Genomic DNA, 12539 nt, shown 5'->3' with positions numbered 1-12539 from the left:
AGTACATGTGTATGTATAGTGTGTGTGTGTGTGTGTTTGTTACTTGATGTGGAATAGTGTTCCATGTAGTCATGGCTCTATGTAGTACTGCGTGCCTCTCGTAGTCTCTTCTGGACTTGGGGACTGTGAAGAGATCTCTTGTGGCATGTCTTGTGGGATATGCATAGGTGTCCGAGCTGTGTGCCAGCAGTTTAGACAGACAGCTCGGTGCATTCAACATGTCAATACCTCTCATAAATAAAAGTAGTGATGAAGTCAATCTCTCCTCCACTTTCAGCCAGGAGAGATTGACATGCATATTATTAATATTAGCTCTCTCTGTACATCCAAGGACCAGCTGTGCTGCTCTGTTCTAAGCCAATTGCAATTTTTCCAAATCCTTTTTTGTGGCACCTGACCACACGACTGAACAGTAGTCAAGGTGCGACAAAACTAGGGCCTGTAGGACATGCCTTGTTGATAGTGTAGTTAAGAAGGCAGAGCATCACTTTATTATAGACAGACTTCTCCCCATCTTAGCTACTACTGCATCAATATGTTTTGACCATGACAGTTTACAATCTAGGGTTACTCCAAGCAGTTTAGTAATCTCAACTTTCTCAATTTCCACTTTATTTATTACAAGATTTAATTGAGATTTAGGGTGTAGTGAGCGTTTTGTTCCAAATACAATGCTTTTAGTTTTTGAAATATTTAGGGCTAACTTATTCCTTGCCACCCACTCTGAAACTGCAGCTCTTTGTTGAGTGTTACAGTCATTTCAGTCTCTGTAGTAGCTGATGTGTATAGTGTTGAGTCATTCACATACATAGACACTCTGGCTTTACTCAAAGTCAGTTAGTAAAAATTGAAAAAAGCAAGGGGCCTAAACAGTTACCCTGGGGAATTCCTGATTCTAACTGGATTATATTTGAGAGGCTTCCATTAAAGAACACCCTCTGCGTTCTGTTAGACAAGTAACTCTTTATCCACATTATAGCAGGGGGTATAAAGCCTTAACACATGTTTTTCCAGCAGCAAACTATGATTGATAATGTCAAAAGCTGCACTGAAGTCTAACAAGACATCCCCACAATCATTTTATCATCAATTTCTCACAGCCAATCATCAGTCATTTTTGTAAGTGATGTGCTTGTTGTGTGTCCTTCCCTATAAGCATGCTGAAATTCTGTTGTCAATTTGTTTACTGTGAAATAGCATTGTATCTGGTAAAACACCATTTTTTTCAGAAGTTTACTAAGGGTTGATAACAGACTGATTGGTCAGCTATTTGAGCCAATAAAGCGGGCTTTACTAATCTTAGTTAGCGGAATGACTTTAGCTTCCCTCCAAGCCTGAGGGCACACACTTTCAAGTAGGCTTAAATTGAAGATGTGGCTAATAGGAGTGGCAATATTGTCTGCTATTATCCTCAGTCATTTTCCATCCAGATTGTCAGACCCCGTGGTTTGTCATTGTTGATAGACAATAATTGTTTCACCTCCTCCACACTGACTTTACGGAATTCAAAACTGCAATTCTTGCCTTTCATAATTTGGTCCAATATACTTGGATGTGTAGTGTTAGCGTTTGTTGCTGGCATGTCGTCCATAAGTTTGCTTATCTTGCCTCAAGACCCCCCGTTGCCAATGAAAAAGTAATTTGTAGTAGTTTGCATTATCAGTGGGCTTTTTGATGAATGAGCCATCTGGTTCAATGAATGAATGTGCCAAGTTGGCTTTTTTCCTCAAGATTTAATTTAAGGTGCTGTGGTGTTGAGGGTCAGATATTACTCCCACTGGGGGATCAGTCTGAATAATGCTGCTGGGCTTGGGTTCAGGGGGATGGTGTCACGTCCTGACCTTAGTTCCTTTTTTTATGTCTCTATTTTAGATTGGTCAGGGCGTGAGTTGGGGTGGGCATTCTATGTTTTGTTCTGTGTTTATATTTCTATGTGTTTGGCCTGGTATGGTTCCCAATCAGAGGCAGCTGTCAATCGTTGTCTCTGATTGAGAACCAAACTTAGGTAGCCTGTTTTCCCACTTTTGTTTGTGGGTGGTTATTTTCCGTTTCAGTGTTTTCACCATACGCAACTACTTAGCATGTTAGCTAACCCTTCCCTTAACCCTAACCTTAACCCTTTTAGATAAACCTTCCCCTAAAGCTAACCCTAAACTTAACCTTAACCTTAACCCTAACCCCTAGCCTAGCTAACATTAGCCACATAGCTAGAATTCCTAACATATGATACATTGTGCAAATTCGTACCATATTGTACAATTTGCAATTTTGTAATACATTGTACGTTTTGCAAATGCATAACACATAATACGAATTCCAATTCATAACATATTATACAAAGTGGGTGATGGCTATCCACAAATTAATACATAACATACAAAACATAATATACCCGACGTGGATGTCGATTAAGGCAGCCCCCCTGCACCTCTCTGATTCAGAGGGGTTGGGTTAAATGCAGAAGACACATTTAAGTTGAAGGCATTCAGTTTGTACAACTGGCTAGGTATCCCCCTTTCCCTTTCCATACCAATTGGAGTGTCTCGGATTTACAGTGCATTCAGAAAGTATTCCGACCCTTGACTTTTCCACATTTTGTTACTTTACAGCCTTATTCTAAAATGTATTATATTGTTATTTTTCCTCATCAATCTACACACAGTGAAATGCTTACTTACAAGCCCTTAAAACCAACAATGCATTTTTAATAAAATCCCTAAAAAAGTAAGATAAAATAATAACAAATAATGAAAGACCAGCAGTAAATAACAATAGTGGGGCTACACACAGGGGGTACCGGTACAATGTGAGTCGATGTGTCAATGTGCAGGGGGCACTGGTGTCGAGGTAATTGAGGTAGTTATGTACATGTAGGTAGAGTTGTTAAAGTGGCTATGCATAGATAATAACAGAGAGTAGCAGCAGTGTAGAGGGGGGCAATGAAAATAGTCTGGGTAGCAATTTTATGAGCTGTTCAGGAGTCTTATGGCTTGGACTTAGACTTGGCGCTCTGGTACCGCTTGCCGTGCGGTAGCAGAGAGAACAGTCTTTGACTAGGGTGGCTGGAGTCTTTGAGATTTTTTGGCCCTTCCTAGATCTCAGGAAGCTTGGCCATGGTGATGTAATGGGCCGTACGTACTACCCTCTGGAGTGCCTTGCGGTCGGAGGCCGAGCAGTTGCCATGCCAGGCGGAGATGCAACCAGTCAGGATGCTTTCAATGGTGCAGCTGTAAAACCTTTTGAGGATCTGAGGACCCATGACAAATCTTTTCAGTCTCCTGAGAGGGAATAAGTTTTGTAGTGCACTCTTCACAACTGTCATGGTGTGCTTGGATCATGTTAGTTTGTTGGTGATGTGGACGCCAAGGAACTTGAAGCTCTCAACCTGCTCCTCTACAGCCCCTTCGATGAGAATGGGGGCATGCTCGGTCCTCCTTTTCCTGTAGTCCACAATCATCTCCTTTGTCTTGATCACGTTGAGGGAGAGGTTGTTGTCCTTGTACCACATGGTCAGGTCTCTGACCTCCTCCCTATAGGCTGTCTCATTGTTGTCGGTGATCAGACCTACCACTGCTGTGTCGTCGGCAAACTTAATGCCTGGCCGTGCCTGGCCGTGCAGTCATCAAATCAAATCCAATTTATTTATATAGCCCTTCATACATCAGCTGATATCTCAAAGTGCTGTACAGAAACCCAGTCTAAAACCCCAAACAGCAAGCAATGCAGGTGTGGAAGCACAGTGGCTAGTAAAAACTCCCTAGAAAGGCCAAAACCTAGGAATAAACTTAGAGAGGAACCAGACTACGAGGGGTGCCTGTGCCGGGTGTAGATTATAACAAAACATGGCCAAGATGTTCAAATGTTCATAAATGAACAGCATGGTCAAATAATAATAATCACAGTAGTTGTCGAGGGTGCAACATGTCAGCACATCAGAAGTAAATGTCAGTTGGCTTTTCATAGCCGATCATTATGAGTGAACAGGGAGTACAGGAGGGGACTACCCCTGAGGGGCCCCCATGTTGAGGGTCAGCATGGCGGATGTGTTGTTACCTACCCTTACCACCTGCAGGTCGGCCTGTCAGGAAGTCCAGGATCCAGTTGCAGAGGGAAGTGTTTAGTCCCAGGGTCCTTAGCTTAGTGATGAGTTTCCAGGGCACTATTGTGTTGAACGCTGAGCTGTGGTCAGTGAATAGCATTCTCACATAAGTGTTCCTTATGTCCAGGTGGGAAGGGGCAGTAAGGAATGCAATACAAATTGCATAATCTGTGGCTCTGTTGGTGCGGTATGCAAATTGGAGTGGGTCTAGGGTTTCTGGGATAATGGTGTTGATGTGAGCCATGACCAGCCTTTCAAAGCATTTCATGGCTACGGACGTGAGCGCTACAGGTCGGTAGTCATTTAGGCAGGTTACCTTAGTGTTCTTGGGCACAGGGACTATGGTGGTCTGCTTGAAAAATGTTGGTATTACAGACTCCGACAGGGAGAGGTTGAAAAATGTCAGTGAAGACACTTGCCAGTTGGTCAGCACATGTTCGGAGTACACGTCCTGGTAATCCATCTGGACCAGCGGCCTTGTGAATGTTGACCTGTTTAAAGGTCTTACTCACATCGGCTGCAGAGAGCGTGATCACACAGTCGTCCGGAACAGCTGATGCTTTCATGCATGTTTCAGTGTTACTTGCCTCGAAAGCGAGCATTGAAGTTATTTAGCTCGTCTGGTAGGCTCGTGTCACTGGGCAGCTCTCGGCTGTGCTTCCCTTTGTAGTCTGTAATAGTTTGCAAGCTCTGCCACGTCTGACGAGCGTCGGAGCCAGTGTAGTACGATTCGATATTAGTCCTGTATTGATGCTTTGCCTGTTTGATAGATCATAAGAGGGCACAGCGGGATTTCTTAAGCTTCTGGGTTAGAGTCCCGCTCCTTGAAAGCGTCAGCTATACCCTTTAGCTCAATGGGAATGTTGCCTGTAATCCATGGCTTCTGGCTGGGGTATGTACGTACAGTCACTGTGGGGACGACATCCTCGATGCACTTATTGATAAAGCCAGTGACTGATGTGGTGTACTCCTCAACACCATCGGAAGAATCCCGGAACATGTTCCAGTCTGTGCTAGCAAAACAGTCTTGTAGTTTATCATCTGCTTCATCTGACCACTTTTTTATAGACTGAGTCACTGGTGCTTCCTGCTTTAATGTTTGCTTGTAAGCAGGAATCAGGAGGAAAGAGTTATGGTCAGATTTCCCAATGGAGTGCGAGGGAGAGCATTGTATGGATTAAAGGTGTGTGGAGTAAAGGTGGTCTAGAACTCTTTTCCCTCTGGTTGCACATTTAACATGCTGATGTATAAAAATAATAAAAAATGGAAATATCACATTTGCATAAGTATTCAGACCCTTTGCGCAGTACTTTGTTGAAGCACATTTGGCAGCGATTACAGCCTCGAGTCTTCTTACACACATATATATATATATATATGTATGTATGTATGTATGTATGTATATGTATATACATATATATATATATAGATATATATATTAAATGTGTATATATATATATTAAATGTGTATGTATGTATATATATATATATATATATATATATATATATATTAAATGTGTATATATATACACGTGTGTACATATATACATATATACACGTGAGTACATATATACACATTTAATATATATATTATATATATATGTGTGTATATATTATATATATACATATATATATATTAAATGTGTATATATATACATATATACACGTGTGTACATATATACACATTTAATATATATATTATGTATATATTATATATATATGTGTGTATATATTATATATATACATATATACATATATATATTAAATGTGTATATATATACATATTTAATATATATATTATGTATATATATATGTATAATATATCCCTCCGATGTCAACAACTACAGACCAGTATCCCTTCTTTCTTTTCTCTCCAAAACTCTTGAACGTGCCGTCCTTGGCCAGCTCTCCCGCTATCTCTCTCTGAATGACCTTCTTGATCCAAATCAGTCAGGTTTCAAGACTAGTCATTCAACTGAGACTGCTCTTCTCTGTATCACGGAGGCGCTCCGCACCGCTAAAGCTAATTCTCTCTCCTCTGCTCTCATCCTTCTAGACCTATCGGCTGCCTTCGATACTGTGAACCATCAGATCCTCCTCTCCACCCTCTCCGAGTTGGGCATCTCCGGCGCGGCCCACGCTTGGATTGCGTCCTACCTGACAGGTCGCTCCTACCAGGTGGCGTGGCGAGAATCTGTCTCCTCACCACGCGCTCTCACCACTGGTGTCCCCCAGGGCTCTGTTCTAGGCCCTCTCCTATTCTCGCTATACACCAAGTCACTTGGCTCTGTCATAACCTCACATGGTCTCTCCTATCATTGCTATGCAGACGACACACAATTAATCTTCTCCTTTCCCCCTTCTGATGACCAGGTGGCGAATCGCATCTCTGCATGTCTGGCAGACATATCAGTGTGGATGACGGATCACCACCTCAAGCTGAACCTCGGCAAGACGGAGCTGCTCTTCCTCCCGGGGAAGGACTGCCCGTTCCATGATCTTGCCATCACGGTTGACAACTCCATTGTGTCCTCCTCCCAGAGCGCTAAGAACCTTGGCGTGATCCTGGACAACACCCTGTCGTTCTCAACTAACATCAAGGCGGTGGCCCGTTCCTGTAGGTTCATGCTCTACAACATCCGCAGAGTACGACCCTGCCTCACACAGGAAGCGGCGCAGGTCCTAATCCAGGCACTTGTCATCTCCCGTCTGGACTACTGCAACTCGCTGTTGGCTGGGCTCCCTGCCTGTGCCATTAAACCCCTACAACTCACCCAGAACGCCGCAGCCCGTCTGGTGTTCAACCTTCCCAAGTTCTCTCACGTCACCCCGCTCCTCCGCTCTCTCCACTGGCTTCCAGTTGAAGCTCGCATCTGCTACAAGACCATGGTGCTTGCCTACGGAGCTGTGAGGGGAACGGCACCTCAGTACCTCCAGGCTCTGATCAGGCCCTACACCCAAACAAGGGCACTGCGTTCATCCACCTCTGGCCTGCTCGCCTCCCTACCACTGAGGAAGTACAGTTCCCGCTCAGCCCAGTCAAAACTGTTCGCTGCTCTGGCCCCTCAATGGTGGAACAAACTCCCTCACGACGCCAGGACAGCGGAGTCAATCACCACCTTCCGGAGACACCTGAAACCCCACCTCTTTAAGGAATACCTAGGATAGGATAAGTAATCCTTCTCACCCCCCTTTAAGATTTAGATGCACTATTGTAAAGTGACTATTCTACTGGATGTCATAAGGTGAATGCACCAATTTGTAAGTCGCTCTGGATAAGAGCGTCTGCTAAATGACTTAAATGTAAATGTAAATATATAATATATATATACATATGTGTGTGTATACATATATTATATATAATATATATATACATATGTATGTGTGTATATATATGTATACATATATGTATACATATATATATGTATGTATATGTATATATATGTGTGTATATATATATATATATATGTATATGTATATGTATATATATGTATATGTATATGTATATATATATATATGTATATACACATATATGCATACACATACATACCACACACACCCATACATACGTACACCATTTTCCTCTTCCCGCTCGGTGCTTCTCTCACCCCATCCCCATCATTGCGTCTCTCAATACATACATTTTAAACAAACTTACAAACAGAAATTAAACAAAAAAGCTCAGTTTAAACCAAGAAGTTAGGTTCCACACATGGAACGTACAGTGTAGTTCTGAAATGCATAGATCCACGCCATTCTAAGAGAATCCTTGCAGCATAATAGCTGATACCTCAGGTTCTAGGTCATTTAGATAAGGTTCCCATACTTTGTAGAACTGGTCTGTTTTAGAATGCAATGTACATGTCAGATATTCCAGAGGCACCCATTCAAATAGTATCTTATGCCAATCTTTAATAGAAGAAACCTTATCACTAATCCACTGTAAAATGATGTTTTTCCTCACTGCGAAGGTAAGGATGTTGTAAAGCCTCCTTTTACCCACAGAAGTAACATGCCTACTAGGGAGACCTAACAGTAAAGAAACTGGGTCCAATTCTAGATCATCCCCTAGGATCTTTTCAATTTCTTGCAGAACACCAGACCAGTATCTTTGTATTTTGGTACATGACCATAAACAATGTGTTAGGGTGCCTTGATCAGTTTTGCATTTAAGACACTGAGGGAAGAGGAAGTGGGGCTAAAAGCATCTCTGCGATTTGGGGATATATGCAATCTGTGTATTATTCTTAATTGGATTGCTCTAGTACGATTACATATAGATATTGTTTTTGCATACCTCCAAATGTCCTCCCACATATCTTTGTCAATAGTGAAAGACAATTCTTTCTCCCACACTTGTTTCACCCTCTGTGTGATGACAGCAGAAAAGGACCTTAAAGTATCATAAAACAGACTTACAGACATTTTCCTTTGTGGGAAAAAAAAGCATTCTTTCAATGACAGACACATCAGGGTTACCAATTAAGGTGGTGCTCTTCAGAATATATAATGTCTTACTTGTAGGAAGCGGAAAAAGTCCTGCTTTGGGAGTCGATATTTCTCAACCATCTGCTCAAATGACAATAAAATCTTATCAGCAAATAAGTCATTTAGCCTGCATATGCCCTTGTTAAGCCAAAAGTTAAAGCCAGCATCCAGCAATCCTGGACTGAAATCTGGGTTGTTAAGAATTGGGGTAAGAGCAGAGGTTAGTTTGGACCTTCCCAGGAAGCGTTGAACTGATCTCCATACTTTGAGTGTGTTAAGTGTAACGGGATTATTGCAGTGATCTTCTACAGACTTGAAACTTCTGAAAAATAAAAGATCCTGTAAGGGGCATTTTGAAAGAGAAGTCTCAATGTCTAACCAAATAGAGGAGTCATAATTTGTGATCCAGTCAGAAATATAACAAAGGTGGGCACACCATTGATAGAACCTGATATTGGGCAGGTCCAATAGGTCCATAGAACTTGGCAGCTGCAATATTGCCATCTAAAGTCTCGGCTTGTGTTTACTCCATATAAAGGAACTTAGCCATCCATTTACATCCTTTATTACCTTATTGGAGAGTAATACTGGGATCATTTGGATTGGGTAAAGTAGTCTAGATAAAATGTTCATTTTCAAGAAGGATATTCTACCCAACCAAGAAATCAGGAGAGAGTTCCAGCACTCCATATCCTGTCTTATTGTATCAAACAAGGGAACAAAATTGGCTTTGTACATTTGCTGGAATTTAGGAGTTACAAATATACCCAGATACATGAAACCTGAGGGACACCATTTAAAAGGGAAGGGGGGAGAAGTATTAGGTACAGAGTGTAGGCTACCAAGTGGCATAGCCTCTGACTTAGTTAGGTTAATCTTGTAGCCTGAGAATTTGCTGAATAATTCAATAATATTAATAAGAGATGTAATTGAAGTCTCGGGACTAGAGATGAATATCAGGACATCATCAGCATACAAGATTATTTTATGGTGAACATCACCAATGAGTAGCCCCTGTATAGCAGGCTTTACCCTGATGGCCTCGGCCAGTGGTTCCATAACGAGTGCAAAGAGGAAAGGGGACAAAGGACAGCCCTGTCTGGTACCTCTGTGTATAGAGAAGCTATTTGACCTTAGCCCATTAGTAAGGACAGCAGCCTGAGGATCATCATATAAAACTTTCACCCATTTTATAAAGTTGTCCACTAGACCAAATTTATGTAGAGCAAATAATAGGTAAGACCACTCCACACAATCAAATGCTTTCTCAGCATCTAGGGAGAGCACAAGACCATCCATAGCACTTTGTTGTTAGGCTTGAATTACATTAAGAAGCCGCCTGACATTGTTGCATGACTTGCGGCCCTTAATGAAGCAAGTTTGATCTCCTTTCACAATTAGTGGCAGTGAGTCCTCTAATCTTGTGGCTAGAATTTTAGGAAGCAATTTTCTATCCACATTCAGAAGGGAAATTGGTCTGTACGAGGAACAAGACTGTGGACATTTTCCCTTTTTGAGAATAAGGGAAATGTTGGCTTCTCGCAGCATTTGAGGGAGCTGGTAATTTGAAAATGAGTGGTTAAACATCACGCAATGGCTCAAGGATCAGGCCATGGACCTCTTTATAGAACTCACTACAAAACCCGTCTGGTCCTGGGGCCTTACCATTTTGCAGATTCTTAATTGCGAACATTATTTCTTCCTCTGTAATAGGGGCATTAAGGAGAGACCTCTGTTCTTCGGAGATAGTAGGGAGCTCAATCTTACAAAAGAAGTTCTCCATTCATTTGGGTGCATCCTTTGGCAGTTCTGAGGGATAAAGGTTTGTATAAAATTTCTTAAATGAGTAATTTATCAATTTATTTTCATATAAATGATTGCCATCAGAATCAGTAATAGTAGCAATTGACTGAGTCAGCTATCTTTTTAGCTAGGTATGCCAAGTACTTTCCTAGCTTATCGCCATGTTCATATAGCTTTTGCTTGACAAATCTAATTTTCTTTTCAGCGTCCTGTGTTAGGAGAGAGTCTAACGTTGATCTAATGACTGATATTTCCTTTAATAGGGCAGGAGTGGGAGTTTTAATGTAGTCCTTCTCTTTAGTTCCTAATTCACCCTCTAACATTTTTTGCTTTTCACGCTTTTTCCGTCTCTTAGTGGCTGTGTATGACATAATCAGACCCCGGGCATACGCTTTACAGGTTTCCCAAAGAAGCGATTGATTGAGAGTTAATAGAGAAAAATGCTTTAAACTCTGTAATAAAATATGATGTGAATGTATGGTCTTTAAGAATGGTTGTATTCAACCTCCAATGTCTTGACCGATTGAATGCCCCGTTGAGTTTTATGTCCAGGATCACCTCAGCATGATCAGATATGACTATGTTTCCTATCCTAGTGGATAAAACAGACTTCAAAGACGTCCTGGGCATAAAAAAGTACTCTATTCTAGTCTGACATCCATGAGGTGCAGAGAAAAAAGTGAATTCTCTGTTGGAGGGATGAAAAGCTCTCCAGACATCCGCATACCCCAGATCATCACAAATAGCTTTAAGTGACTTAGCTTGAGGAGAGAGTGAAGCTATACCGCTGGGAAACTTATCAATAAGGGGGTTCAACAAGCAGTTAAAATCTCCAACCACTGCAGTGTCCCTCAAGACCTATGTTAAGGGGACCTGTAGTAGTTTTATTACACATCAATGTGTCTTACAGTAGTGGCGATAGGTCTACTGTAGTCTATTTTATAGCTATGTTATCCACGGAGAAGCTAACCTCACGACGGAGGTACTCTGTAAGCACTGAACCAGTCGTACACGGTGTGATCATGGTTCATGACTATTTGGGGGATTCTATTTATTAGAGGCATGTGTGTTAACCATCAGAAGAGTGTTTTGGATATTTGGAGATTCCCTTCCACGTGTTGCAATCTGAGTGACTACTAACTCCTCTGTTGCTGTCATCAGTAGCAATTTGACTTGTGAGGTCTCTTACCTTCTTACTGATTGTGCCTGGACTGACTGTGCTGGCATTGACACTAGTACTCAAGGGGACCAGTTATCCTACTTATTTATTCTGAAATGTTATCCTACTGGAACACATGATTAGAGCATTTTACTAGTTGCATTGTAGTTGAAACTACACATGGCAAGCAATGTTTATTGTTGTTTTGGAGGTGGAAAGTCCGCTGGACTTCTTTTACGACCAGTGTGGTACACCTCAGTGATATCTTAGATGTGTTCTAAGGTTATCCCCATCGAGGGGCCTGTCTGCTCCTCTCTTCTCGTGGGGAATTTTACAACTAGATTTTTCCTGCTCTGACTGCCTCGTACAGTGTTGCACCTAGTCTCGACCCCCCCCCAACGACCTCGATGAGGCTCGTCCTGGGTCTGGGCTAGTATTCCCCCCCCCCCACCAGCGGTTGGTGTTGGTAGCAGAGACACAAACGAAAAGGTCAGACCCTTTGTACAAGTTGTCAGCAGCCGCATTATTAGATTGGCTGTAACCTTTCAACCAAATCTCCTGGTGTTTGTGCTTCAAAACACTCAGTGGCTGTCGAGGCCTGTCAGTCACCACAGCATCCTTGTGTGGCAACCTCTCCAGTACCTGCGAACTGAGACAAGGTTATCTGCCTGCGATATCGCACAGCGTTTCACCAGTGGGAGTCATCAGGTCAGTTACGGGACTGATACCGTTAGTGTCATTGTAAGGGGTTTCAGTCCCCCACAAAGCGGGAAATGTATCATCGGAAGCAGAGCACACTCTGTATGTCAATGCTTTTATTGCTGAGACGCCACAGTGCTTGCGGAAGTGTCCGAAGGACAAGAGAATTTCATCTCAACGACAGCATTGCACGACTCCGAGAAGGAGGGAAGTTTCTCATTCACAAAGACTGCTGGCTTGAAATCAAGAAACTGCAGCTACGTGAAGGTGACTTCATCAAAAACTGCATGA

The sequence above is a fragment of the Oncorhynchus keta genome, chromosome 14, assembly GCF_023373465.1.
Source record: "Oncorhynchus keta strain PuntledgeMale-10-30-2019 chromosome 14, Oket_V2, whole genome shotgun sequence".
NCBI lineage: Eukaryota > Metazoa > Chordata > Actinopteri > Salmoniformes > Salmonidae > Oncorhynchus > Oncorhynchus keta.
The sequence above is the reverse complement of the archived record's forward strand: the minus strand, read 5'-3'. Positions refer to the sequence as shown.